Source organism: Aethalodelphis obliquidens, unplaced genomic scaffold (genome assembly GCF_003676395.1).
Source record: "Aethalodelphis obliquidens isolate GAN/ISIS:26980383/991018 unplaced genomic scaffold, ASM367639v1 scaffold1, whole genome shotgun sequence".
NCBI classification, from domain to species: domain Eukaryota; kingdom Metazoa; phylum Chordata; class Mammalia; order Artiodactyla; family Delphinidae; genus Aethalodelphis; species Aethalodelphis obliquidens.
The window spans coordinates 106897919-106903918 of NW_020837945.1; positions in this window are offsets into that span (position 1 = coordinate 106897919).

The following is a 6000-nucleotide window of genomic DNA, read 5'->3' on the forward strand; positions in this document are numbered from 1 at the left end:
TTTTTAATTTATAGTAGATTTTAAAAATAAGTGTGGTGGACACTGATTGTCCTAGTGTGTTCAGGCTGCTATAACAAATTACCCTAGACTGGGTAGCATAGAAATGACAGCCATTTATTTCTTACAGTTCTGGAGGCTGGGAAAACCAAGACCAAGGTGCCAGCAGTTTCAGTGTCTGGTGAGGTCCCGCTTCTGGTTCACAGACGGCGATCTTCTTGCTGTGTCCTCACATGGCAGGAGGGGTGAGGGAGCTCTCTGGGGTCTCTTTTATAAGGGCACTGATCCCATTCATGAGGGCTATGCCCTCATCACCTAATTACCTCCCAAATTAGGTCCCGCCTCCAAACACCACCACTTCAAAGACTAGGTTTCAACACATGAATTTTAGGGGACACAAACATTCAGACTGATGCATTACCAAGGCCCTTCTCCAGTGAAGAACTTGGTGCCCCAGCACAAATTTGAACAGCTCTGAGAGCCCATTCTACCTCCAGAGCTCCCCATGGGGTCAGCTGAGGCTATCACTGGGGCTGCATTAAAGCTCAGCTTCTCCCCCTCCCCAATCTTGATTCTTCTCCACTCCCTCCCATAGGTGTTGATTCTAAGGGTACTCCTTAGTAAACATCCTGCACCTTAAATTCTGTCTCAAGGTCTGCTTCCCAGAAAGTCCAACCAGATTGAAAGTAAGTAAAGGCATAGAGCAGAAAAAATAGTCACCAGTATGACGTAAGCAGATGAAATGCATGCTGTGAGGTTCTACCCACTGCAAAAGGCAGGTAGGGTTCAGAGCTGACTCCACGCTTCATGCAGCCAAAATTAGGAGAGACATTCAATCAGATCCATGAGTCACAGTTTCCCAGACTAAAAATAAACCATTTGCCCAGAGGAAGAAAATATTCCTGATACTGAGACCCAAGAATTTTTTCCTGTGGGGCCTCCCCATGAGAACCCTATAGCAACAATAGCCTCTATATCTCCCTGCTCAGGGCAGGAGCGTGTTTCACGAGATGTGTAAAGGTACAAACACCCTCATGACTTCATACGTGTTAACAGTGTAATTTTCTTTATTACTTTATGTTAGACTTAATTTATATCTTGAGCCCTGGATCCCATTTCACCTGGTGAAAAAAATGTCATCTTAGTCTGTTCAGGGGAAACTCAGCCAATTAGGAGTAGTCGCCATTTATTCAGGTTTTTCCTAGTCCCCCTTCCCCACAGTATTCTCAAATGTATTATTTATGCAACAAGGTTCATATCCAAGGTTCTTCATGGTCATGAAATTTTTAACCTCAAAATCCTGACTTGAGAGACTTAAAACCCTGTTTTCTCAAAGTATTATCTCTGCTCTGAGTCTCAGAAGTTTATTCTGAAATTCAAAGGCTGACAATTCACTGTTACTTCTAACTTCTTTTCACATCCCTTTTCTGAGGCAATGGATACCTCCTAAAGTCTGAATGAGAAGGTAGAGGTGGGAGGGGAGGGCAAAACTGGGTCTGCAGGAGATCAAATTAATAACAAGAGATTTTTTTTAAGCTTATTGGTTAATAGACTGTTATCTTTTTTTCAAAGTAATATTCTGCAGTGAAAACCAGTAGCACAACACTAGTATATAGAACAAATAAAAGTAATTTGGGGGCTACCCTAGTGGCGCAGTGGTTGAGAGTCCACCTGCCGATGCAGGGGACACGGGTTCGTGCCCCGGTCAGGGAAGATCCCACATGCCGCGGAGCGGCTGGGCCCGTGAGCCATGGCCACTGAGCCTGCGCGTCCAGAGCCTGTGCTCTGCAACGGGAGAGGCCACAACAGTGAGAGGCTCGCGTACCGCAAAAAAAAAAAGTAATTTGGGTGAGGGGCTCAAACTATGTGCTCCAGACAGACAGCATGTGGTAAGGTGTAATTAAGTCAGGGATGTATTTTTTTATTGAAGTATAGTTGATTTACAATGTTGTGTTAATTTCTGCTGAACAGCAAAGTGGTTCAGTTGTACATACGTACACCTTCTTTTTTATATTCTTTTCCGTTATGTTTTATCACAGAATATTGAATTTAGTTCCCTGTGCTATAAAGTAGGACCTTTTTGCCTATCCATTCTATATATAATAGTTTGCATCTGCCACCTCAAACGCCCAATCCATCCCTCCCCCATCCCCCTCCCCCCTTGGCAACCAGAAGTCTGTTCTCTGGGTCTGTGAGTCTGTTTCTGTTTCATAGATAGGTTCATTTGCGTCATATTTTAGATTCCACATAAAAGTGATATCATACAGTATTTGTCGTTCTCTGTCTGACTTATTTCACTTAGCATACCCTCCAATCCATCCATGTTTATGCAAGTGGCATTATTTTGTTCTTTTTTTGTGGCTGAGCATTCCATTGTATATATGTACCACACCTTCTTTAAGGGATACATTTTAGAGTGGAGGAATGGATTGACTGCACAACTTTCAAGCATCCTTTCACAATGATCCTCCAAGTGGAATTAGGATTCTCTATTATTTATTTATATAATATTGTAATAGGGAAGAACCTTTTGTATTCTATTACAAGTTAATCACTAAAGGGATGTTGCCTATAAGCTTAAGTTATACATAATGGCCCATCTCTGGGAACCCGGCCTCCCAGGTAATGAGCATTAAGCTAAAATACCTTTGTTTAGCTCACAGGAAACATCCTAACCAGGCCCACCTGTGAATGACTGCAGGGAGGAAGAATTAACACACCCTCCGGAAGCTGACTGGAACCAGGAAATGTATGACTTTACTCCCTCCCCTTTTAGTATAAAGAAGCCCAAATTCTTTTTATTTTGAGGGAGGGGGAGGGGTATAGTTAAGGATGAGAGATGCATCTTATATTTATTTTATTCTGTCTTGGTGTTATAGAAATGTATGATCACTGTGTATTATCAATGAATGAAAATGATAAATGAAACAATACCAAACATGAATTTAGATTTAACAGTCCCCAGTTTTGACAAAGATCCAACATCTAGTCTTTGAAATAAAAACAGAGTAATGGAGCATGGTCAGATGCAACAGGATAAAACAGTTTATAGAAAGGCATATTTAAGAGTTAAATTTCATGAAGAAGCCTGAATTCTAACACAGGCAAAATGGCTCTTTGGGGACACGAGTCCACCACCTTCTCACTTTCCTGGGTTCCTGAATAAAGTCGCTGTTCCTTGCCCCAGGAACTCGTCTCTCAGTTTATTGGCCTGTTGTGTGGCAAGCAGTACAAGCTAGGGCTCAGTAACAAATTTTGATGAGCCATCCAGGAGCCTTGCTGCTCGTGGCTAGCCGGTCCCAGTTGGGGAATTTTGGAGGTAGACCTAGCACCTGCCAGGACCACTTGTCCTGAGAGTCTTCTCTTCAAAGTTCCCCCAAGCAGCACCGGCTGCCCCAGCACTTGGCAGTTAGAGCAAGGAATCGACATTTGGGAGCCAACAGGCTCCATCCAGTAGGGTGAGTTGCTAAGTGTATACAGCCGGAAACTTTATTTCCTCTCTGTTTGGGGCTTTTTCTCCAGAATAAGCCAATTTGTTTTGTTTTTGAGTGGGGTACCTTGTGGGAGAGAGGAAAGAGTTGTTGGTCTTTTACCCGATTTGTGAACCAGTTCGTTTGTTTCTTTGGATGCTAGCATTGTGTGTGCCGTTTGTGTTTTGTTTGTCTTGAATTTCTATCTTTAAAAATGGGGAATGTTTCAACTATCCCTAAAGAAAGTCCTCTAAGGTGCATTTTGGATAAGGGATCTGATTACAGCTATGACCCCATGGGTGAGAGGAAGATGATATTTTATTGTAACAATGTATGGCTGCAATACCTGTTAGGATCTCCACAGGAGGGTTAGGCAGGGTTATCTCGGCACCCTGTGTACCATGTACTGCTACCCTTGCTGTGTTAATTACGTCGTTTATGGTCTCCTGTGTCATTGGCATATGTCAAAGGCCAAGACCAAACCTGAGGGTTTATTTAGGATTTTCTGTTTGTTCTTTGGGTTTTTCATTTTGTTTGGTACTGTTTCTCCATTTATAGCCAAATCAGTTTTGTGATACTTAAAACTTTTACTGATGTCAAATGGAGGAAAGGAACAGGAAAAAAAACTGTCTGTTCTTGTCCAAGAGTGGGGCATTCCGAGGAAGAAGAGAAAGGTTCCACTTGAAAATCACCAAAAGCTATAAATAGAAACAGAAGTGTCTTTTCCATAAATATTAGTTTAAAAGGGTTTAGCTATCTAGACGGGTGACCCTGATTTATCCCATCTGCCAGAAATCCAATTTGAATCCAGCCTCTTTTGCAACTGATGGGTTTTACATTGTTGTACCCAATTCATGGTTAAAATTTTGGAATGGGAACTATGAGGTCCCTGTGTTTGTGTGTTTGTACATGTGTTTATAGATGTGTGGCATTGTCAAAATTAATTTGTAAAAGAACTCTATTTAATTTGCTTAAAGGAAATTAAGTTCTTATATAAATACTCAAATATAAAAGAAACTGGCCAGAATGAGTTTCAGGTTCACGTGATCTAGGAACTATTCACTATTGAATTAATATCTGGTGTTACAGTTAGCGTAAGGTTGTTGGTTTGATACAGATATATCTTTAGAGTCATCAACTTTAAGTATAATACTTTTATTATACCTAGGTTTACTAGAAATCAAATAAGACCTTATTATTCCTGTTACAAAAGCTTTTAACTAAATAAAATAGAGGTAAATGAAGTAAAGAGTTTTGGGTAAACTATGGGAATAATGTTTTAGGAATATCTATCTAGAATAGTTTTTCTAGATTTTCATAACTTGAAACTAAACTAAGATCTAAAATAAGACTGAACTTAATTAAGAAAATAAATCTTAAAAGTAAAGTGGTAAAAAACATGAATTTGGTTCTCTAAGAGGTCAAAGTTTTCGTAAAATATTGAACTGCTTTTGGTAATTGTGAGTTTTTTTAAGTGATCTGTATTTGCCATTGAGATCTTATATCACTGGTTAAAACTTTCTGATATTTTTGACAAACTTCCCAAAGATCAAGTTCTAAGTGAGGTTCATTTGGTCTCTGGCTAACTCTGGGGCTTTCTGGAGGGTTCCTGGAACACCTCACATTACTTGTTTTCTCTCCATCTGAGAGAGAGGAATATTAAACCAGTTGGGCTTATTTGGTGTGTTGAACTGCATGGGAGGCATTATCAAATGAGTGGTGATAAAACTTCTTAGATTGTATCATATGAGTAAATGTTATTAATATACACATTCTAGAAATTGTATGGGACTTCTGAAATTCTGGTATATGCTGGTAAGTGAAGCCAGTCATAATTTTACTAATTATCTTACATTGTTTGCCGCGGCGGTAATCAAGATTCTGTTCAATTGCATTGTAATCCCAGTTGGTTGATGCCAAAGCAAAAAGGCATCCTTTTAATGGTTAGATGATCAATTGCTAGCTATGGTTTTACAGTGGCTTTTGAATAACTCTATAGCTATTCTGTGAAGAAACAGGGAAGAATGGTGAAATCCTTCATGTGCAAGCATTTGTACTATTATCAGGAAACATAAGAAAAAGAAGGGAGTGAGAGTGAGGATATGTTGCTTCAGACCTTAACTCCTCTGGCTGAGCTAGCTGTTCCAGAGGCTCTGGACATTATGCCAATATATCCACCCTTTCCACCACCTTCCATTCTTATGCAGCCCCAATTCCTGACACTGAGGCTCAGGGCTTCCCCTCCTTATAGGGATCGATTAGAAAATCCTGTGTTAGTTTCTGGCACAGGGACTTGGTCTGGTATCGCGATCTAAGACTCGACAGGGCACCCAATTTGGTTTCAGGACAGGGGATTTCTCTCGTGCAATTTCTCTCGTGCCATTATCTCGTAGGGGGCCTAAATGCAAACGACCAGCCAGCTAGGTTTCTCAGACTTCTTTAGTTGGAAAGATCGCAACCCTCCTTACAGGGAGGATCCTCTACACCTGAAGCCCACTTGGTAGCACTCACAGCTGAACCAAACTGGGACCCC